This window comes from Cupressus sempervirens, chromosome 11, assembly GCF_028749045.1.
Source record: "Cupressus sempervirens isolate cs-2001-9-10 chromosome 11, ASM2874904v1, whole genome shotgun sequence".
NCBI lineage: Eukaryota > Viridiplantae > Streptophyta > Pinopsida > Cupressales > Cupressaceae > Cupressus > Cupressus sempervirens.
Genome location: NC_143128.1, coordinates 537929224 through 537954884, shown reverse-complemented (window position 1 = coordinate 537954884; position 25661 = coordinate 537929224). Strand labels below are relative to the sequence as shown.

The 25661-nt window shown below is 35.5% G+C and overlaps 1 protein-coding gene across 4 annotated transcripts in view; it reads right to left on the bottom strand.

The window, feature by feature from the left end:
- Positions 1-25267, bottom strand: part of LOC149530753 (mitochondrial import inner membrane translocase subunit PAM16 like 2-like) — a 129907-nt gene extending 104640 nt beyond the window's left edge. Inside the window, exons 1-2 of one of the 4 annotated variants that reach the window (XM_089809748.1) lie at positions 25036-25238; positions 5589-5885 (exon numbers count right to left, since the gene is read on the bottom strand). The gene's annotated coding sequence lies outside the window, so the exon portion shown is untranslated. Of the gene's footprint in view, positions 1-5588; positions 5886-25035 lie in introns of all 4 variants that reach the window. The other 3 variants (XM_089809747.1, XM_089809749.1, XM_089809746.1) reach the window with 3 other exon arrangements.
- Positions 25268-25661: the final 394 nt, after the last annotated feature.

Below are 25661 nucleotides of genomic sequence, written 5' to 3'. Positions count from 1 at the left end.
AGTTCAAGTACACAAACAATCAGACAAGTCCTCGTTGATAGTGGGGCTGGACTAAACATATGTACTCTTAAAAGTCATAAAAGCCTAGGGATACTCAGAGGAGAGTGTTGATATCACCTGGGGGGTAAATATCAGAGCCTATGATGAAGAGGAAAGATCATCCAAGGGTGCTCTTATTTTGCCAATCACAGTGGGAACACTGGTGAAACATACCCCATTCCAAATCTTCGATCTGGAGCTAGGATATAACATGTTATTAGGAAGGCCCTAGATACGTGAGATGCAAGTTGTGCCTTCCACTTATCACTGATGCATTAAATGTACACATCAAGGTGTTGAGGTCCTTATTAAAGGTGATCCAAACTCTTTCCAATATTGTGTTAACTTAAGAGTTATCTCTGAGAATCAAGTGCGCCCCTAAATCAAGAAGCAAGTCTACCTTCTACCTCTAGTTCAATTCCCACAAACACATCAAGGACAAGAATTAAAAAATCAGTCCAAGACAGAGGATGTGGTGAATATTGCTATGAAGAGGCATTCACCATCACACAACTACCTTTGTCTCCCAAATCATATGGCTGACCTAGACCCATAGAAGTAATTGAAGAATCAAAACCTATTATCTTTAGGTGTCCACCCACAACATTTGTTAGATGGGGTGATGTGAGTGAAGAGCATCCTTTTGAGTATGATATTAACACATGGTTATACCAAGACTCTCAAGACCCACTGCCAATTCAACTACCCTTGGAGAGATATCGACATGGATTCATCATGTTACAAAAATTTGGATATGTTGGAACCACATCTGGGGGCACAACAACAAGGAGCTATAGAACTATCACTACCATCTACTTAGAGAAACACAAGGGGTCTAGGATATGGTCAAGCTAGAGTTAGATTAGGAAGCTCCAGTATAGATGTTAGAGACACTCCAGAAGTCATCAATCCTAACCGGGGGCAAATTCATGGACATGCCCAAATTAGTCATGTACTTCCACAATTATTGCCATAAGAAGTGGAAACTGTAAACACTAAATTGTCATTTGAACAAGAAGTCCTAGATTCTATAGGAAATTAGATACCTTATGAGCATTCTAGTGTGACTGATTCACATGAGTATGAGTGGTTATCTCTCCATGATTTTGCACAAGACATCCCTTGGCATTCCCCTCATTCTACAAGCACCATGCACATTACTCAAATGTTTGACCAACTGACTCTAGAAGAACCTTATATGGATAAGCATGTTAATGTGCATTCCCTCGATGGTACATCACCTCCAACTCTAGATTTGTCAAAACTATTTCTACAATTCCATTCTCCCAAACTAAGCCATCACCTAGTATAAACCTCTGCCTAGTCCATCTTGAGTTAATTGACTGGGACCAACAACGATGTCCAAATCTAGGCATATGTGAGAATGATGAGGCTATTGCACAATTATTAGGGCTTCAAGAAGGTCTTCCATCAGGAGATCACAAAGCAGGATACTCTTTTGACCTGGATAGATCAGCCTAACTTGGGGAGGAAGCTCATCTTTCTAGTCATAAAATTAAAAGAAACAAGAGAAAAAAGAAAATAAGTTATTAAGTGAAGAACAAAAGGCACTTCTTGACTCTAATTTTCTATTATAACCCCATTCTGGAATCCTCAGCTTCTGATCTACAAGGCCCAACTCGTGCAAGCTTTAGTTGACTCCATTTCGAAGCTCATTTGGGGCCTCTAAGGCCTTCAACACTAAGACTAAAGTTTTTATACCAAAATTGCACGCAACAAAAATCCGCAATACATCCACGAATACTCATGATATGGCATTGAGCCTTAACTGGTAGGCTGATATATCTAAAATGAACATCCACCTCTATGGCTGACTTACTAAGTAGTAGGCCTTCAAAGACAACAACTCTGCACTGAGACAACCCTTATTCAAGAAACATAAAGGAAATATTTTTGGGTGATGCAAGATTGCTCTTCCACGCAAGATTCTCCTACATCAAACAGCCAGGGTAATTTGAGAAGTGACCCCGTCACGACTCAGGTGTTCAAAGGAAAACCAAGACAGTCAACCTCCACCCTTGCAAGCCATGATGAATCTTCTACTAGCCTCCCTTTCCATCTGACCAAGTACTCTTCATAAGTTTTGTTCCTTGTACTTTTGCCAACACAGCTGTCCAGCATCTCCTCAATCTCCTTTGTAGCCAAACTAGTTGTTGGAATACTCCACAATGCTTTAGCAACTTCATCTCCTTCATAATACTCTATCGGATCTGAGATGTTAAATATTGGCAACATATTCAGTTAAGTAGGCAACTCTACTTCATAGGCATTTCCAGAATTATGCCTTTTCACTATCTTGCACAGTCCAAACTTCTTCATTTTCAACTTATTATATGTACCCATTGGAAAATGCTCCTTTCTCAAATGAACCATGACTTCATCTCCAATCTGAAATTCCTTATACCTCCTTTTCACATTTGCCTTAGCCTTGTACTGCATATTCGTCTTTGTAATGTGTTGCTTCACCTCCTCATAGATGATCTTCAAATGTTCAGCAAAATCTTCCACTTCAGCACTACTTATTTCTCCTTTATCCAAGTGCCTCAATTCATAGCATTTCTGGGACTACTCCCATATACAATCTGGAATGGATTTACCAATACTCCTATTGATAGAATTATTGTATACCAATATTCTTATTGATAGAATTATTGTATGCAAATTCTGCGTGTGGTAAAATCAGATTTTAGGCCTTTGATTTATCTCCAACCAAGCATCTCAACAAATTCCCCAAACTTTGGTTCACAACTTCGGTTTGTCTATCAATTTGTGGATGGTGTGATGAACTGAACTTCCAATCTATCTTCAATTTCTTCCACAATGTAAATACACCGAATCTAGCACTTGAGAGCAATTTTGAGAAGTACCAGAAAGCATATCAACATCATCCTTAAAAAGGCTTCTTGTTCCTTATCTCTCTTATCGTGAGTTGCCAACATCATCCTAAAAAAGGCTTCTTGTTCCTTATCTTCCTTATCATGAGTTGCTAGTCAGTCATTTATACTTTTGATAATTTTGAGGTAACTGTTTATGTCTCTCTCTTGCACTCTTTGCACTTTCCACAAATTTTGTTGTAAGTTGACAGCTGCTTAGAATCTTCAGGGAACACTAAAGATTTGTGCAAAATCTCTTCATTGTATCTTGCAACATTACCAAATGGTTAAGAGTTACAAAAGAAATTTGTTTTTTATGTAATGTGTTATCATTGGCCGAAGCCATTCTCCTAAGAAGAACTATCAAACTCTGTTATTCACATTTTTATGATGATCAAAGAGAACATCTTGTCTTCTTCTGCTTCTGTCCACAATGCAAACTGATGTTATTTCTCCATTAACACCTTTCTCATGGCTCTGTCAATGACTATTTATAGCAAAGAACCTTCCTTTTGCAGAAAGCAAGTTAATTTATTGCGTCTGTATATTTTGATTTTGTAGGGCTTCCCAATGTAAGTCTAGAATCTAGATCCTCTTATTTTATTTAGAATACTTCTCTCATAGCGATTAAGTTCTTTTTTCATGCTTCTAATTGGCTTCAGTAACTCTGCATTTTTCAGTATATATAAAATAAATTAACGCAACTAAAGAATATCTAAGTTATACGAGTTTTAAGTTATATGAGTTTTACATTGATAAGTGAATGTATGGAAGTTAATGGTTGGCAAAATTATTTATTTGTATCCAAAAAATAAAGGGAACCTTGATCCCCCCAATTCAAAGGGTAAGATACATGTCAATACTTAGTCTAAGAATGATGTTGCCCCATTACTATTTATTCTATCTCTTGCCCCACTCTTATCCCTAATTGTTTGTGTGTCCCTAATAACCTTGAGAAACAAGGGCCTAGGCCTATCGAACACAATCAAAATTCCTCCACTGTTGATTTCCAATTTCTAATAAGGATAATTTATAATGAAATGTAATAAATTTTATTAAGCGGATTTCCAGTTTCATGTTGCAGGTGCTACTTGATGTTGACATTTCATTACTCATATAGTGGCATTCAAGAAATACTCGAACTTTTCCTCTTAATTATGAAGGGCTGAACCGTAAAGTACTTGTTACGAACCACTTTACTGCGCTCTTTCTGTTTTAAGCCAATGGCTGTCAACCACCCTCTATTCCTTCCAGTGTTGATGGAGAATTTTTGGGGTTATAAGTGAATGCCTTATTGCAAAGGTATTTCCTGATGGGATTATTTGTTTTGATTTTATTTTCCAAATACAACGCATGTTGCAGAGGCCTTAGTTTTTTAAATTTTCCTCGTCATTGTTTATTTTCAATTTTATTTTTGCACTTTTGCTCCATATACTAGGTTTCTGTTTTTTTTTTTTCGATTTTGTTTAGAATCCAATGCAGGAAGGTTCACAAATGCAATAAGTTTGTTTTCCCTGCACAGCCCACGCGGAGCACTCTTGCAAACTTCACCTCCATTCAATGTACTTCCGTCCCACTAAACTTTTATTATTATGCAGTTTGATTCTGATATAAATTTTCAACACTAAAAAAATGAGTGATATTCACATGTTTCATAAAGATCCAGAAGAAGCCTACCTCAATTAGAAGATTAACCCGACAAGGTATCATCAGAAAAGTTATATTTTAAAATATTCCACCTTGCTAAAACCTAGAACAGAACATGTCATAAAACTTGGCCAATGCAGAAACACAAAGTCCCTAATTCAACTAAAACATCTTCATCTAGAAAGTTACATAACCCAAAAGCTGTTTGCGTTGAAATCTCAGCTCTGACACAGTGGCTCAACAGGAAATTCACACAAAATAAACTCATCCAATATATACATATACATATATAAATGAAACTAGCAATATAAAGTAACATAAAGTATGTTAGTGCAATAAAACTAGCAAGATCTGTTTTCTTATCCCTACTTTCAAGGATGGTTGTTTTTGCAACTTGTTTTATCCTTGATCTATAGATAAAGTTGACATTGCTTAGTTTGGAAGCTAAGGAATGTCTCTGATTTTTCAGTTTTATTTCATTTTCCCTTCATCTTTGTCTTTGAGAAAGTATATATATAGTAACTATATTCATATGTAAATTAATAAGAGTTTATTGTTCTTATTCTTATTCTTGTTCTAATATTTCCTCTTTTACTGCATGTTTGTTCATTCTTTTCTAGTTATATCTAGAAAATTTTAGTTAATTTTCAAATGTTAGATCTAGCTAGAAAAGAATGAACAAACATGCAGTAAAAGAGGAAATATTAGAACGTAATAATGTGCGAATGGCCACGAAGGGGGCTTCAAGAATTTGACTAAGGGCTCTACCTATGGAGGATCAGATACTATTTGAGAATATAAAAACTCGGGCAACGATTCAAAAACTTAAGCAGCTCTTCGTTTTATGATGATAAATCTAATAAAAACGAGGGACAAAAACTTATCAACTGCTGAAAACATTCATGCGAATAGAAAAATGCAAATTTTTCAAATTATTTAACTAGAAACACACAGAATATGCTTTGGATAATATGGAACCGTACCCTAGCAACAGGAGGGTTAGCGTACCTGTGTTCTACTTTGGTCTTTAGAAACTCTCTGCCAAATATGGGTTTGCAAGGAAATTGCGGCCAGCCCTGACTGAAATAGAACCTGACACCGGCTTCGATGATGAATTTGAATTTAAAAGCCCTGTTTGTGGCCCTTCACACTGCATTTCCAATAAAGGTATGGATTTGCTGGTTACAGCAAAAAGCGCTCAGTTCCTCCCATGGCAAATCACTATTGCTATTGCCAAAACCCCTCCGCTATTGCACCTGCAGAATAGTTTCGTAGCGTTGGGAAGTCGGGAAGTGCACTGGGCTCCTTGTCAAATTTCCAAAACAAATAAATTTTTCATTTCATATATTTACTTGGTGTGTGTACATTCTAGATTCGCAAATGACTTTTTACTGAAATGAAGAATTATTACTATTTCCTTATAATTGATCAAAGCTAATTAATGCCATTCAAATGATTTTACTTCAAATAATATTTTACAACACACAAAATTTCGGTTGTTGGTTTCTAGTATAATAAAGGTTTTGCTTGGCATAGTATGAGATTGTCACTCCTTAACAATGTTATGGGACTATTTATTTATTACGTCTTAGATAAGACTTGCATTAAATTTATAACCACTTGATTAGAAGTCTTTCATCAATATGTTGGTGGGGGGTATCCTAAGATGCCCCATTGAGTTATTAGGTGGAATCAGTGTGTTCTCACTATCAATAGACAAGGTGTAGATGAGAAATTATTCTTATTAAAAAATAAGGAGAACCTTGATCCCCCCAATTCAAAGGGTAAGATACATGTCAATACTTAGTCTAAGAATGATGTTGCCCCCGTTACTATTTATTCTATCTCTCGCCCTACTCTTATCCCTAATTGTTTGAGTGTCCCTAATAACCTTGAGAAACAAGAGCCTAGGCCTATTGAACACCATCAAAATTCCTCCACTATTGAGAAGTTGGAGGTTCTCAAAGATGCCCTTAGAAAGACCAACCCCATCACAAACAATGTGGACAAGTTTAGATTGTGTTAAAGAGTTCTTTGAACACATGAGATTATATACACAACAAGTTGTTCTAGACAAGCCAAAATGGCTATTTGATACAAGAAATAATTTAATGTTAGCCTCTTCCCTATGGGCCTGTGCTTCAATGAAAGGACAAGGTCGTTGATAGGGCGGTATATGATGTTAGGGGGAGCAAGATGGAGTCTAACAGAGGTAATGGTCATGGAGAGACCACTAGTTGTTCTCATAAGGAATGCATCCATTAGTTGTTAACTTGGAGGAGATCCTTGATTATCTAGACAAGGCCTATGAGCCTAATGGTTGTCTGTCCAATTAGTCACTCGTTGGTATCCTTATTACCACTCCCTCCACCCTTCAAGTATCACCTAGCTTGTACTCATAATAAAAAAATCCTATACAGGGCATTCTTCTTCTCGCTAAAGGAGGAAATGATGAGGTGATGGTAGGTAAATTGGAGGTGGGTGAGGATGAAATTGGTGATGCTAAGGACGTAGAGGTTAACTCAAATAATGTTTAGGATATTATTCCCTGGGAAGGTAGTATTGATGAGAATTTGTTGATGGGGCTGTAAAGGAGCTTGGGTCTAGAAAGCCCAAAAAGAAAGCCAAAGCTAAGAAAGATATAAAGGCCAAGAAGCTTTCAAAGTTGGTAGAGAAAACTTTTGACTTTAAAGTTTAAAGGAAAATGGGCAAATTTAGTGGATCCATTGCCTCTTGATAGAAGAATAAGGATCCTAAGGGTGTATTTCCCAAATGCTACAAAAGTTTTAGGGCACTCATGAACACTCTCTAAATACTAATGTCTCCAAATTGTGTATCTTAGAATGTCAAGGTGTTGGAATCCCTAGATAGAAAATATATAATCACAATATTTCTTAAGATGAATAGAGGAGTAGACATTTCCATGCTTCAAGAGGTTAAGGTTAAAATGAAAGATAAGATTTACTATCAAAAAATATAAAATCCGAGAGGGGCTGACAATTTTCCGACGAAAAACTATAGAATCTGAAAAGATATGAATACCTCTAGGATTTTAACTTCTCCAATGATTAGAATAAATTACTGAGCTATTCACAGTTTAGCAAAGAATAGATGTAGGAGGTTGATATGGTCATCAGTTCAATTATTATAATAGTAGTCTCAGAGAAGAATTAGCATTTGATGAAGGCTACCAGAATTAAATTTTGCATCCATAGATGGAGAAGACTAGCTATTCACAGTTTAGCAAAGAATAGATGTAGGAGGTTGATATTGTTATCAGTTCAATTTTTATAAGAGTAATTTCAGAGAAGAAATTAGCATTTGATGTAGGCTATCAGAATTAAATTTTGCATCCATAGATGGAGCACATGTTGTTCCAAATATAACATCCAATTGTTAATATTTCAAATTGATTATAAGTTTGTAAAGAATCCCAAACAAAAAAGTGAAGATCAGTAGGCTGGAAAAGGAATTGCTGAAACAAGTTAATGTCACAATTGTTCTGAATGTCCATAATACATTTTATCAGCTTATGTGAAAAATATAATTCATCATGTGTATTCAATGCTGTCATAAACTACCCAATGGCAGAAGTACTATAATATTGATAAAATCATAAAATTATGAACTAAGTTGCTGATTCAGTTTCGGGGATGGATTCGAGTTCGGGTTTCAGGGACAGATTCGAGTTCGGGGTTCGGGTTCATGGGTTCGGGCAAAAAAAAAAAAATCCCATTTGGGTTCGTGAGTGTGTGTGTGTGTGTATATATATATATAGACACAAAAAAAAAGAGAAACCCGCATGTCCTCTTGGGTTCATCGTGGGTCCTCCCAAGTTCACTGTGGGTCCTCTTGAATTCACCACGGGTCCTCCCAGGTTCACCATGGGTCTGCCCGGGTTAGTTGCGGATTGCAGGTCCAGGTCCTTAATTTGGGCTGTGGGTCCACCCGGGTTCGTATACAAACAAATAAGAGAAACCCACGGGTCCCCTTGGGTTCATCGTGGGTCCTCCCGAGTTTGCTGTGGGTCCTCCTAGATTCGCCACGAGTCCGCCCAGGCTCGCCATGGGTCTGTAATGTCCCCTTTTTGGACATTTCCTTACTTATTCCGTATTTGATAAGTTTTTAATAATGATATGTATATGATATCCCTTTAGTCTATCATTTGCTCTCTTACATATGCTATTACAAGTGAATGGTCATATATGGTTGCAACCCTTGAAATAATTAACTAGTTGTTACGGTTATGGTTTAATAATGATTATTAGCATATATTGAATAATATACATTAATATATATTATATATATGTATAACATTTATTAATTATTTAAACTTCCATATTTGTAGTGTATCCTTGGGCTTATGGATAATATAAGCCATCTATATAACATAATAATGTTGTCACCATTATTACCATCCTTTATTATATATATATCATATTGCATTTATATCAATTCTTGTATCCTTATTATATCGATTAATTAATCAATTTATCATTATTAGTTATTAATATTACATAGATTAAATATATTATAATCTTTCATTATTATAATATTTATTTATATATGTAATACAATTACTATCGGCTTGGTATATATTGCATAATTCATTTATTCATTTACGTATATTATTAATAATGTTTATATTTACTATGATTATGAATAATAACTAATATTTATTCATATAGTGTATCAATATTATTTCTTTTGTGAACGATAATAGCATATGAACTATTATTATATTTTATCCAATTATAGGATTCCCTCTTAAAGTATGATATAAGAATAGGGTAATATCGATGTATTAAGATACGTATATACAATGGCATGATATTAATATATTTAATATAATTACGTAATATTGAAGAATCATTCTAATCAATGATATGTCAACTTGTTTGATTTCAAATATCAACTCATTTAATATTAGAATGGAGGTCGATGAATAATCTACAAATGATGTGATAGATTCACAATCATTCTTGCAAGAATACACCTATTAATAATGATGAATCCTTTCTTTATTAAATTATCTAGTGTCAAGATCTTATCCTACAAAAGAATCGAAAAGAAAATATTAATTTTAGGTATCAACCTTTCTTTAAGCAATGGGCACCTCTCCTTGACAATTATTTTATCTAATAGCTATTAGTATAATGATTTCTTAATATTAACTGATTATATTAACTATATTATTAGATCATAATATAGTACATTGTTATATTAAATTAGTTAATCAATTCATTACCCTTAGTTATCAATGTGATAATAGTTTAGATATACTATCAGCTATAGATTTATAATGTAATTATAACATATAGCATATATATATTATATTAATAATATCATTATTCATAATACTATTACGTAGTATATTTCTTTGTACATTATTTATAATAATATGTAATTCTCAATTATATTATAATGTAGGTGCGTTATAAAATTATTATTAGTGTTTGATATCATTTATAATCAAATTACTTATTTGTTATTTAATATAATATTTTACACTACAATTATGCTATAATCTTATATATTGTTTTTACATTGTCAAATATATCATTATTATAATGGACTATAATATTATTATTCTTAATTATTATCATTGTATAATATGTTATTCAAATATTCATATATCCTTAAATTTGGGCTCATGAAAGGGTCCGCCTGGGTTAGTTGCGGGTCTGGGCAGGGATCCCACCCGGACTTGCAGCGAACCCGGACCTGGATCCGAGCAGCAGGGTCCGATCCTGGTAACTAAGATTATGAATGATAAAACTCTTTCATCCATGATAATATGATAAAATTATGAATGAGCCCATTCAAGTAGCATTACTCATGAAGTCGCCTAAAACTCACACCCCATCCTCAGAAAATGGCAGTAGAACCTTAAGACGCAGTATTAAATAAAAAAATATCTTTTTAAAAATGAAAATGCGCATGTGCCACACATAGTACCAAAGCCTTAGTTGCTAATCCCGACTTCATCACAAAATAACCTGCTTTCCAGTTCCTATAATACCCTAGCTTTGTACTATTCTGGAAGCATGATGTATCTTGTCACTATTAAAATTGGAATGGCTTCACCACTGATATCATTACGTTGTTTATTAATTTATTTTTTTATAGATAAGCTGAGATTTTGAAAATTGGAATGCCTTTACCACTGATATTATTACGTTGTTTATTGATTTATTTTTTTAATAGATAAGCTGAGATTTTGTATTAACATGAAAGATATTACAAACAGGCTATTAGCCTTGTAAGCCAATATTAATTACAGGCTGCAACTTTCATAATCCAAAAGCTCCTCTAATGAGCAGAATTTCAAAACCTCAAACCTAAAAACATTGTGATGAACTAGTTTATCATATAGACATTCTGTAAAAAGCATTTGAAGAAAAAAACGACTAAGCGGACTAAAAAAATTATTCCTCTTCCTCGTCCCAGTCTTCCTCACTCAAGGGCTCCGGCTTCTGTTCCTTCACCACATTCTTCATGAGATCTGTCATTCAGTTTATGCCCATGACCAGTTCGAGTTTTGTGATCCTTTTCAAAAAAGAAGCATCTCTCAGAAGCGTAGCTGCAATGCTGCAGAAAGTGAGCATTTCGAAGTTTCCCACAAATGGATGTCATGCCACCAGGTCACCCTGGTTTAGGAAATGAGGAATACCACCAAGGCTTGGGATACAAAAACCCAGCAGAACCACTGCCAGAACTATGTCCAAATCACCCATGAAATCAGTAAGGACCAACATGTTGGCAAGCACCAGAACCCTTCCTTTAGGTTCGCCCTAATCTAATGGGTCTACAAACCACAACGAGATATCAGTGTTAACTTGGTACCTATCATCTACAAGCAGAAAAAGACTCCAAGGACCATTTTGAGTGCCTTGAACATGAAACTTTTCGGAGTTACATAAACAACATTAAGGCTTTGGTCTGTGATTTTGCCCACACACTCACTAGCCTAACAGGGGTATCCATTTCTGCTCCTGGGCTTGTTTTAGCAGAACTGTAGGCCTCCATCCTATGTGAGCCAACTACACCTTACAGTGCCATAAAGAAGAAAGAGATCATCACCAAAGGAGAGATATCACTTCATATTGATTTAGCCTGCAAGAAACTGATTATTATCAAAGCACTTAAGTATATAGATGCCATAAGCAGCTCACATGATGAGGATTGATCTAGATGCCGGGCTATAAGCCATATGCCTCCTTCAAAATTGGCTTGGTGTCGATAATACAGGCTACTTTGTATTGAGGTGATTGAAATGCCAGCCAAAATCAAGGAAATCAACACTCAATCATTGGAATTGGCAACGGAACTCGTGCCAAAAAGGGGACTGTGAAGGCTGATGGCTAGGTACCAAATTATGTCATATCCTCCTAATCTGGAGGTACCACCTATAGTGACACCACCCATTGGCCCCTTGAATAGACAACAAATCTGCATCCAAATTAGCTTTGCAAAATATATGGTTCGCCCTGTGAGAATTAAGACAATCCAAGATGAGAAGAATTTCATCCCAAAAGTGCTGCAAGTCACCATGTCAATGCAGATCTCTTCCATATGGCATTAATCACTGCTAAGGAGTCCCCCTCTATTTCTAAATCGATTATCTGTTGAGATTCAAGTTTAAGTCCATGGAGGAGAGCTTGAAACTCTGCATCATTATTCATGCCAGGACTAATGGAAGAGAGGGAAAAATAACTTTGCCTTTAAGTCTCAAAAAAGGCATCCAGAACGCGGAGGCCTAGGGTTCCCACAAGTGATTCCATCAAAATTAAGCTTCACGCATCCATCTGCGGGCAGGTGCAACCTTGCTTGAGTTTGAAGGACATAGGAATCAAGTCCACAACACCTATTTAACTGGAGGCACCATGTTGCTTATTATTAGAAAGGCTAATGGATAGAATTTACAGAAAACCTGATGTATATCAGTTTCATTACTGAGAATATCACATCGAAGAGGAGAGATTATATGAGGATAAATTGGAGCACTTAAGGATAATCAAGACCTGTATATGAATCTGCATACAAGAGGATAAAGAGAAAATTGTGTGTTTCACATAATGTGAGAAAGACTCCTTTTATGCTACCAACTTTCTCTTTGATGCATGTCACAACATTTGCTATCCATTGATTATACAAATAATGCCAATGTACTTGATGGAGCTTTCCAGTTTAAGTAACATCTTGTATAGTTCTGTTTAGCTTAGAAAGCTTTAAAAGGAAAAAGGCAAATACATGGGCAATCTGATAGTCCAACACCTTAAAAGGCATTTTAAAATAACTGAAGAACAAGACTACAAATAAAAGAAATCAAATATAAATTGGCACTAGAAGAACATCTTTAACTTTCCCTATCCATCATAAACATTGTCAATGGTTCCTTCACCTGCTTGGTGAGAGGATGTTGTTGGTATTGTTTCTTCATCTTTTCCAGTACTTCTGCCCTCTCATGTTTTGTGGTGGTTGCTTCCATGGCTGTCTTGTGTTCTCATTTGAGGTTGCTGAGTGCCTTCTCCTCCCAAGAATTTGTTTGTGCTTTGCATTGGTTCCTTTTACTTCCAATGCTCCTGCATCTTGTTGTTTGGTGGTTTCTGGTTTCTTAGCTCCTTTTTTTAGGTGTTTTTGGTTAGCTCTGTGCAGTTGTGGCTCTGTTTAAAAGCCTTGTGTCTTCACTTCTTGTGAATTCCTCTTCACCTGTCTTTGTAAGACATGATGTTATTATTTTTATATTGGGTTCGGGCCATCTCCCGCATTATCTAATAAAACATGTCAATGTTTCTCATCAACTCAATAATACCTGAGTTACCGGGCTCACAACCTGAACCCTCAAACCAGATCCAAGTGCAAACTGGATTCAGGTTTGTGAAATGGTTCATGTTGGGTCCAGGCAAAGTCCGCGCCGAGCCTCGTGGGTCCTTACGGGTTTGTGGACCCACAAACCCATGAGAACCCACGGGGCTCAGCACAGACCCTGCTCAAGCCCATCCCAGACCCAGGCAGACCGAGCAGGGGCTTGTGAGGACTCAAGGCATCCAGCTCAAAAAGTTGGTACAAAAACATTAAAAAGGTATTTTTATTTATTTTTATTTTATTTTATTTTTTTATTTTGTTCTAACCTTAAATGGCCCATTATGAAGCCTCCAAAAACACTTTTTATTCACAGCTGCTCTCTCCATCTTGTCAATATGAAGTGCGATGATTAATTTTGATTGTCAAGTGCCAAATACCTTCCACAAAGCAAATTTGACATTTTAAGTATTTAAATTTGTAATGTTTATCTTTAAAGTTTGGCATTGGTCAATGATCAAGCATCATAGATTCATAATATGAGATGATTTAGATTTGGAATTATGTACACTTCTCCTATTTTTTTTGTACATATAGTGCATATTAATACATAGATACATATAAACCCACACACGAACCCATACAAACCATAATAAACAAAGATTAACGACCCCACATACTGGGTTCTTGTATATGAACCCGTCCCCAAACCCAAACTGGTAACTTAGAATAATACAAATCCATGAAATTTTGATCATAATATTTTGATAACATAATTCTCACAATTGTCTAGTTTTGTAAATACAAACAATTTATGATGATTTGTGCACTTCCTATTTAGGGGATGGCAATAAATTACCAAGACAACCTATATAATAAATTAAACTAACTAAAAGCAGCCGATATTTTTTAAATAGTTGAATTCAGTGGTCACCTTTTAATGGCAATCCTCCCCTTTTGGCATTCTTTCCTTTAACTAATATCTTTCTCTATTTTAATCCACTAATTATAACAGGCTATTCAGTCTTAAGTGGATGTCCCCTTTAAGTCTCCAAGTCCTTGAGAACATTGGTAGCAGCACTAAAGCTGATGGGATATATCTCTATGGAACATTGAAAAATATTGTATTTGAGCTGCTATATTTTATGTTTTGTTTGCAGCAATTTGCAGCAGTGCTGTGACAATAAAAACTGTAATCAGTTTCTGCACACTTTCATCATCCTCCAGTAGCCAGAATAAATCTTCTTATTCAGTTGCTAGATATTGGTCGTCTTTTCCTGTCAAATGCCAAATGGTCTTATGTGAGATGGAATTTTCCTTCCTGTCGTAGCTAGAGTCTGCACCTAGAACGGTCACATTATAGTTTAAATTTTGATGTAACTTCCATTAACTTTACACCATGTGCAGGCAATTCAGCAGAGATTTAGTAATCTTCTCTATCACATGCCGGAAACATGTAAGCTTTATCACTATTTTTTTCAATCTATGATTTTTTTCCTCTCCCAGAATATATCACATTTTACACATGGCCCTATCCACAGAAGCTTCCCTAAGCGACTCCTCTTGTGTGAGAAGATTCCGGATTTTGGACCTTTGCAATATACTTACCTTTCATGGGAAAATCTAGACTTTGAGATTTAAGAGGTAGCTCACTCTAAGAATCCCTTTCTAGGCCCTCTCATAACAATATCCTTTGTGCTAAAATATGATTGTTCAATTTTGATACAAAATTCACTAATATATTTTGAAGGTCAAGAGGTCTTTGTAATAGGTTAACTTGTACATACACCATGAATATTGTGATGTAAAAGTGAGCTTTATGTTGCTACTAAGCCATGATCAATAGGTTAAGACTGGAAAAGGTCCAGGTACAGACATAATCTCCATACTCTCAAACATTTCACTTTTCAGCATTCATCCAGCTTAAAATTCTTACAACAAAAGGTTAACGTATCATTATAGGATCCACTCAAAAGACTATGCAACTTAGCTATGTCAAAACTCAAAAGGCATATTGCACATAAATATAGAGAGAACTCTGTGATCTCCACATGTGTCATGTCCCCCTATTGGAGACCCTGACTGTAGCAAATAATTCATACTAGTAACTATTAACATAAATGAACATATAAAAATAATATAATATTATCTTAAATCAATTATTAATATAATATATAATGTATTGTAGAGTCAACACCCACATTTCCTCATTGTTTTGTGCTTGAGGACTTGCCTTCAACAGCACTACAAATGTACACAAGGTAGTGACAAAGTGTGTTCGGGAAGAATGGAGGCAAAACCTCGATTTTTTTCTCAACGTTACAGAACCTGGAATTGATTTCTGCACTCAGAGGGATTTGGATCCATGTTGCTGAATATCCTATCCACCTCTACCCATTCCTCTTCTTCCATGCTTCTCAGAACTACAATGACAAGAAAAATGAGGCCAGAAACATGTCGAGGATCATGTGTAAGTACATGTTAGCATGAATGCTGATGCTATGGGGGAGCATTGCATTGATATAATGTATTCATAACAGAGCAGCAGACTGTGATTTTTGTACTAAGGATAATATATTACTTATTAGTTAAAACGCAGTCTCCAGCGCATACTACAGTATGTCTTTGTTACAACGACAAGTGCGCAGAACCTGAATTGACAGTGTACAGAAGATATGTTTGATCTACAGAGAATCGTATAAAAACAGAGTATTAGGAAAGCAGTTCCTATTGTGTGATTGATGCGGTTCATTAAAAATATAATGAAAGGTTGGGCAGTTAAGTGGAGACAGTATACTAACCCTTGATGACGTTAGAGAGTGCGCAGGTACAGAAGTTGCACGTGTGAAAGTTTTCGTATAACTATGAGCTGACAGCATTAATTAAATGTGTATTCATTTAATTAACTAAGTGGGAAGCCGACTCAAGGATTTATTATTGAGCATGGTATAAAGGAAAGATGTTTTTCGTGTTTAATATATAGAGAGCAGATGAGACTTGCAATTTATTGAGCAGCAGAGCGCTACAAAATCAGAGTGACTTACCAATGCGTGTAAGTGACCTTAAGAGTTATTACTGAGTATAGAGTTCCAAATCTGATTGCATGATCTGAAGGTGAAGAAGTCCAACGTACTGGACAGAGGAAGAAGTAAAAGCTTGTTTCACATCTATTATTCTGAAAGGAATAGTACCGAGGTCAATTGGACAGTGGGTTCATTGATCTGATCCTGAAGCTATTTAGACAATGGGTTTAGTTGCCTTCCACAACTCCTAACAAGGTTGGAATCTCCTAACAGGGATTCAAAGTCTCCTGACAAGGACTCATATGTACTGAATGTGATTAATCAGACTCCTAACAGGGTCTAGCCTTTCACAAGGAACATTTATATTAGTACATTATCTTGTGGATATCATTCCCACTAGGGTTTTCCCTTTGATCAAGGGTTTCCCTAGTCAATGTATCAAGTGTCATTGTGTATGTCTATATTTCGTGATTGCTGATTACATTGCTCACATAATTAAGTTGGATTTAAGTTGATATTAATAAAGATGAGCATTAACTACTAACAATTGGCATCAAAAAATCAGGTCCTTGAGGAAAGGGTTTAAAAACCTAAGGAGATCTATGGCGAATATGTTCAGAAAGGAAAGTCTGAAATGGCACCATTTTGACAACTAAAAGGACAAGATGAAAACTCATCTTTTGTGCATGGGTCCAGGATATTGGCTTGTAACCAAGGTATCTAAGGAGATTGTGGATGAAGACGATCTTGAAAGTTGTACCGAGGAGCAGAGAGAAGTATTCATGTGCAACATAAGGGCAAGAGAAGCAATATTGTCAGCTCTACCTGAAAGTGAGTATAGTCAGGTAAAACTAATCAAAACATCTCATGAAATTTGGAAAACTTTTGAAGCTAACTATGAGGGTGATACACATGCAAAAAGAGTTAGATTACAAAACTTGCATTACGCATTTCAAGATGCTAGAATGATGGAGGATGAATCCGTAAGAAGCTATATTGGCAGAATATCTAAGATTGTTGCAGGAATCAAATCTTATGAAGGAACCAAATTCGATGATGAAGTAATATGGAAGATCTTGCAAAGTCTGACACCACCTTTGAAGACAATAACACAAATGATTCAGCTGATGATAACCTGTACTGAAAATTTCACCAAAGAAACATTGTTTGGTAGATTGGAAGCTGCAGAATTCGATCTGAAACAATCTGGAGAATTAGCAAAAGTTGAGACAAAATTCAATGCATTAAGTGTTAAACCTGGTCTAGCAAAGAATACAAGACCACAAGAAGACATTGCCAGCAGCAGGAAAACAGTTGAGGAAAAGATCAAAGGAGTAGCTCTCCTTGTGGTAAGAGAAAAAGATGGTAAGAACATTTTTAAGTGTTGGACATGCAATGACTATGGTCATTATGCATCTAAGTGTCCTAAAAGAGAAAGAAAGTATAAGGGAAGATTCAAACCTAGAAGACCTAGGAATTGCTTATATGCTAATGAAGAAGAAGAAGAAGAATCTGATTAAAGCAAAAGTGAAGATGAATTGGCATTCGTAGCTATAAAGGAGGATGATCTTGACAAAGAGATTAGAGAAGAAAGCCTGCTGATTTCAAAAGTCGAAAGGAAAGATTGGATCATTGATAGTGTTTGTTCACATTGCATGACTGGTGATATGAGCAAATTTATCAAATTCAAAATCCATGATGGAGGGATTGTTGGAGTAGGGAACAATGCAGCCTGCCACATTACAAGTATTGGATCTATCACACTTGATGGTAAAACAAATGCTGATGATGTTTATTTTGTTGATGGACTAAAACATAGCTTGTTAAGTGTTGGACAGCTTGTGGACAAGGGTTACCAATTATAGTTTGGAAATGACACATGCATCATCAAGGATAAGGAAGAAAAATTGCTTGGTACTAGCACAAGAACCAGAGGTAATGTATTTCATCTGAACATATTCAAAGAAGAAAGTCCTGCTTCTGACAAAAGAAAATTCGACACACGAAATGTGGAAATTCTTGGTGAGTTATCAGATTTGTGTAAAGAACACAATATTGAGTTTATAGATCTAAAATCCTTCTGTTGCATACAAAGAAACAGCAGCACAAGCGAAGATAGATCCAGAACATAAGATGATACAAAGATAAAAGAAGGTATTGATCTCCTTACAAGGAGAGAACCTGAAGGTATGAAGTTTCTTGTTTGTTGGACATGTAAAGAGTTTGGTCATTTTTCAAGTAAATGTCCTAAGAGATTGAGAAAAGCAAGAAAGAGTTTTCTTTCTAATTAAGATGAAGAATTCTTGAATGATTGTGACAAGATTAAGAAAAAGGAAATAATTGAAGAGACAACTTTGGTAACTATTGTTGATCTAGAGGCTAACCATGAAAACAGGGAAGTCATCACCAATAATGACTTGTAGAACAATGTGTTGAGAGAGAAAGTTGCAGAGAAAGAAATCAGAGTAGAGTATGTTACACTAAAGAACAAATTGTAGATATTTTCACAAAAGCCTTACCAAAGGATACATTTGAGTACCTAAGAGGTATGCTTGGGGTTATGCCCCTGCCTAATTTAGAATAGAAGATGCAAAAGAGCATCAGTCCAAAGAACAGAGCACCATTGTTAGACTGGACTGAATGTTGATGCTTCCTCAATGGGGGAGTATTTGTGATGAACAGAGTCAGCAAAGGACTCTTAGTAATTGGCGATTGGTATGAAACAGTTTCTCTAAACACTTGAGCTGTTTATGGGTTTATATACAAAAGTTGTAAAGCAACAGACCGGTTTGTGGTTGTGTTGGTAAATTATTGTATCTTTGAGCAAATTGAACCATTTATGCATTACTTTTGACATTGATGTCAATGGGGGAGAGAGTGACATGAAAAACATTCTATGTAGTTCAATTGGGAAGAAAGTAGAACATGATTGTTTGAGGAAAATGATAAAGACGTATATTTGGTATTCTTGGAACTTAGATGTTTTTCATCTATGTTGTCATCAATGCCAAAAGGGGAGATTGTTAGCATGAATGTTGATGCTATGGGGGAGCATTGCATTGATATAATTTCTTAATAATTGTGTTTGTCATTGATGACAACATAGTAATAAATTTGTAAACATTGACAGAGTAGCAGATTGTGATTTTTGTATTAAGGACAATATATTACTTATCTGTTAATGCGCAGTCTCCAGCACATACTACAGTATGTCTTTGTTACAAGGACAAGTGCACAGCACCTGAATTGACAGTGTACTAAAGATATGTTTGATCTACAGAGAACCCTATGAAAACAGAGTATTAGGAAAGCAGATTGTGTGATTGTTGCAGTTCATTACAAATATAATGAAAGGTTGCGCAACTAACTGGAGACAGTATACTGACCCTTGATGACGTCAGAGAGTGCGCAGGTACAGAAGTTGCACGTGTGAAATTTTTCTTATAACTGTGAGCCGACAATATTAATTAAATGTGTATTCATTTAATTAACTAAGTGTGAAGCCAACTCAAGGATTTATTATTGAGCATGGTATAAAGGAAAGATGTTTTCCGTGATTAATATATAAAGAGCAGATGAGACTTGCGATTTATTGAGCAGCAAAGTGCTACAAAAGCAGAGTGACTTACCAATGCGTTAAGTGACCTCAAGGGTTATTATTGAGTACAAAGTTCCAGATCTAATTGCACGATTTGAAGGTGAAGAAGTCCGATGTACTGCACAGAGGAAGAAGTAAAAGCTTGTTTCACATCTATTATTCTGAAAGGAATAGTACCGAGGTCAATTGGACAGTGGGTTCATTGATCTGATCCTAAAGCTGTTTGGATAGTGGGTTCAGCTGCCTTCCACAACTCCTAACAGGGATTCAAAGTCTCCTAACAGGGACTCATATGTACTGAATGTGATTAATCAGACCCCTAACAGGGTCTAGCCTTTCACAAGGAACATTTATATTAGTACATTATCTTGTGGATATCATTCCCACCGAGGTTTTCCCTCTGATCAAGGGTTTCCCTAGTCAACATATCTGGTGTCATTGTGTATGTTTGTCTTTCATGATTGTTGATTACATTGCTCACATAATTAAGTTGGATTTAAGTTGATATTGATAAAGATGATTATATAACTGATTCACCCCCCCCCCCCCCAATTATATTGTGAACATTAATTACTAACAGTATACAGACAACTAGAACATATCACTGAATCGAGGTTGGATAGAGAACAATTCGACCGCGCGAGTCTCACCTATCAAGCAATGGATTACTGGACACCTCCCTGGGAGGAGCAACAAGTTTTGCACCCTCAAAGAAGGGTTGTACTGAGGAGGGGACAAAGAGGGTGAGGACAACGAACTGGACTGAGAGGCAAAGGCAGGGTGCCTTGTGGTCGTTGACCAAAGGGTAGAGGTAGGATTTAAGTGGCAGGAGACCAAGTGCAAGGCGTCATAGCCAGAGACCCTAGACCCTCCAACCATGCTTGAAGAAGTAGGTTTTGCTTTTATGCTCTATGAATATGAATAGTGTGCAATACCACTGTGCCAAATATTGTATGGTGTTCAAGTCAATTTTGAAGTTCTTGGCTATTGATGGGCAGATGTAACACATGGGTAGCCATACGAATGACTTGAGCTTTTTTAATAAAGACAATTGATCGGCATATCCAAATGTGTTCTGATAATGTAAACTTTATATACTTCATGATATAATAAACTATTCATCTATTAAATATATATATACTGTAATAATAATTAACAAAATACAATAATAATGAAAATACAAATATTAATTAAAATTAAAATATTAAAAGAAAATACAATTGCAAAAGATCAAAAGATTGTCCAATATCATCTTCCTAACTAGTGCAATTTCACATACACGGATGAACATATCTCTCCAAATAGCATCTCCATCATATTTATAAGAGGACACAAAAATATGGAAGGGAATCATCGAACATTAGAGTATGACGGAGATAGACCTACGAACAAGAAGAAGAGGCATTGCAACTGTAGATGCACTAGCTTACTCATGTTTGGTTACCACTTCTAAATGACACTCCAAAAATTACTGGGGATAAATTAGTTCCAAAAGTACTCCAAGGATGTCAATTCATAAGCAATTTCACCTTATCTGATATTGATCTGGAATTAATGCTTGTGTTATGAAAGGCTAAGTTTTATTTGACAATAGTTGAGTTTATATTAACAACTCATTAAACAAAATAACATCGGTTTGAATGGAGAGTTAAGGAAAAGGCTGTACACAATACTGAGTTGAAAACTATACAATAGAATGTGTTTAGATTGATAATTTGTACTCAGCGGCTTTGTATGATTTAATTAGTTCAAAGATACATGAAAACTGTTATTTTGTTTTAGATTTTCATATGTTAACCTTTGACAAAAGGCTGATGCCTTGAGTTTTTAAATCTTTTTCCCTGAATTATAATTTTCAATTTTCAATAAAAATTCTCTTTGGCTGATTCTCACTGCCTATTCCTTCCAAGTATTATATTTTCACCTATAGGTGCTATTGCTAGCAATTAAAAATATGAGCTGTTTACAAGCATTAATCATTCTGAACCTGAGATCTACATCACTGCAAACTAAGTTTTCATATAAGTCTCAACTTATATCCAACCTGCGCACCATCGTAAAGAAATATAAGTTTTCCATTACCAAAATTAGGTTTTAAGTATATGACAATTAATTATCTTAATTTAGAGTCCAGACATATCATGTGCCATAACTTCAAAATTTGGAAATAACAGAAATAAAAGCACTAAATCGACTGCCACTAAATAGTTGTCTGCAATTTTGATCATAAATTTTCAACCATCATTCCTAATAACAACTTCTTAGTGATGGATTCCCTAGTTGGACAAAAACAGCATAGCCATTATAGTGATGGATTCCACCTCAACACAAAACCCAGAGCTAGGCCACACCTAAATCAGACACCCATGTGTCCATGAGGAGTTGGTCGTCTAGATGTTTTGGTGGGGCAAAAAACCTCACCCTTAATGTTGGTGAGCACCAATTGCCATTAGTCAAGGCTTAGGGCAATGTAGTCACTTAGCTTGGCATCAGAGTCGAGGCTTCAAGGTTGAACATTGTGAAGCATGGTGGGCGTGTAATATCCTTGCTGGATGAAACCCCAACATGTCTATGATGCTGATGAATTCTTGTTGGATGGAAAACCTATGGCTAGGACCACATCCCAATTCACAAGCCATTACTAATGTGAAATTGTGCAAGATGGTAGTGATGTTATTACTTGAACTGAAGGACTGCAAATAATCGTGCCAGACAACGACAACTCTACATTTAATATTCAGTGTTCCAATTGTTTAATTTTTACAGGGATATTGTTTCCTTGCATGCCCATGCAATTTTGAATTGTGTGTGATATTGTGTCATCTCAATTCTTATCTTGTTCTTTGGTGTAAGGTCTTCATGTGTAGTCAAATTGAGGCCATAAACCTTCTATATCATCGCATGCTTGATGAAAAAAATTTGGTTCATTGTATGTGTGATTTCATGTTGTGTAACATTACAACAAATTTAAGCTAAGCCAAAGCTAGCATAACAACTATCACATGTATATTCTAAGTCATTTTTCCGTTGACTCTTTCCCTAAAATGTAGCATGTCCAATGCCAAAACATCTGCAGCTTCTTAGCGAATTTCTGTATGCATTGTCACAATCTCATCATATGACTATGAATTAATTATACTGCCGTCTAGGCTGAGCCCACATACCCTGTAAAATAGAACATCTGTTGAGGAACACAATATCCCTTCAATTTATGCCCCAGAAACTTTAATGTTACTCCCCTGCATAATGCTATGATGTGTGATTGAAAATACCAGCTGCAATAACTGAATAGAAGTAATAGTTTTCCATCTATTATATGTTCTGTTTGGACTAAGGACCTGCATGGGAAGAGCTGCAAATAATTTTTGTAGTTGATAATTAAGTCATTGATATATGAATTGATACTATAGAACGCCTCTTGGAATAAGAAATTTAAATTATGATTTTATACGAAAGAATTGTTGTAGATTCTTGCCGAGCCTAAATCTGAACCACGTTATTGGGAGTTCCTTCCACAGAACAAAGGCTCTATCAGCTTAAAAACTAATTTCCTTTAAATGCTTCCGAATGATCTTAGCCTCTCAAGATTTAATGTTTGGCTATCCTAAGTCAAGGTAAGAATTGCACAAAAGGCAACCAATCTCATCATATGACTGAATTAATTATATTGTCGTCTAGGCTGAGCCCACATACCCTGTAAAATAGAACATCTGTTGAGGAACACAATATCCCTTCAATTTATGCCCCAGAAATTTTAATGTTACTCCCCTGCATAACGCTATGACATGTGATCTAAAACACCAGCTGCAATAACTGAATAGAAGTAATCGTTTTCCATCTATTATACCTTCTGTTTGGACTAAGGACCTGCATGGGAAGAGCTGCAAATAACTTTTGTAGTAGATAATGAAGTCATTGATATATGAATTGATACTATAGAACGTCTCTGGGAATAATAAATTTTAATTGTGATTTTATACGAAAGAATTGTTGTAGATTCTTGCCAAGCCTAAATCTGAACCACGTTATTGGGAGTTCCTTCCACAGAACAAAGGCTCTATCAGCTTAAAAACTAATTTCCTTTAAACACTTTCGAATGATCTTAGCCTCTCAAGATTTAATGTTTGGCTATCCTAAGTCAAGGTAAGAATTCCACAAAAGGCAACCAATCTCATCATATGACTATAAATTAATTATACTGCCGTCTAGGCTGAGCCCACATACCCTGTAAAATAGAACATCTGTTGAGGAACACAATATCCCTTCAATTTACGCCCCAGAAACTTTAATGTTACTCCCCTGCATAACGCTATGACGTGTGATCTAAAACACCAGCTGCAATAACTGAATAGAAGTAATCGTTTTCCATCTATTATACCTTCTGTTTGGACTAAGGACCTGCATGGGAAGAGCTACAAATAGTTTTTGTAGTTGATAATGAAGTCATTGATATATGAATTGATGCTATAGAACGTCTCTGGGAATAATAAATTTTAATTGTGATTTTATACGAAAGAATTGTTGTAAATTCTTGCCAAGCCTAAATCTGAACCACATTATTGGGAGTTCCTTCCACAGAAAAAAGGCTTTATCAGCTTAAAAACTAATTTCTTTTAAACGCTTCCGAATTATCTTAGCCTCTCAAGATTTAATGTTTGGCTATCCTAAGTCAAGGTAAAAATTGCACAAAAGGCAACCAAATTGTTATCAGAATAACATGGGCCTTTGTAAAAGATAAGAAAAGAGCCCCCAGAATGGTTAGAAAATTAAAAACTCTGTGTAACAAATGACACAGGAGATTTTCATTGTGATCGAAAGCGTTCGATTAAAAGACCTGTTAACAATTTTTTCATCTCAAAAATTTGTTTTGCGATATCCGAGAAGCATGACAACCAGCCGTCTGATATACAAAAGATAGAGTGCAATTTTAGACAAAGCAAATGCATCAAGATAGATTATTAGGATTAAAAACTTTTACAAATGTGGATTTCCGAAGAACCTTGAGAAGAAGTATTTATTTCCAAATCACCTTATACCAAAATTTATCAACTGGCAGGAGAAGAAATCAAGGCAATCCAATAGCTCTGTTCCGGCTCAAATGCTCTCCAACGCACTCGGCAAAAACCCTCGCTACAGCCTCTGCATTCAGAATCCGCGCTCTCGTCGCCGACAGAAATACGAGTGACGCAATGCGAAAAAATTTAAGAATAGTAGAACTATAGAGGTAGAAATGGAAAATATATGTAATTGATAAAATATATAAAGAGGGAGAGGATGGAAAAGGAGTTAAAAGAAATATAAATATATGTCATGGATAAATAATTAAATATAAGATATAGAGAAAAGATGATCTCTAAAGAATATAATGGTAGTTTAGAAATAAAAAGTTATCAAGCTTTTAAAAAGTATTGTGTATTGTATAAAGAAATTTAAATAATAATTTTTTTGAGTTAAATAAGAGTGAATTATTAAAATTTAAAAATATAGAAATATAAATTTGAAAATTTGAGGAAAATATATTTGTTACAATTATCAAATTGGTTTGATTTTTGAAATTGTTACTTAGTGATGATTAACTTATAATTATATGAAATGTATGTTTGGTTCTAGAAACTAGTATAGATATCTTAAATAAATCTATCTAAAGAAATGCTA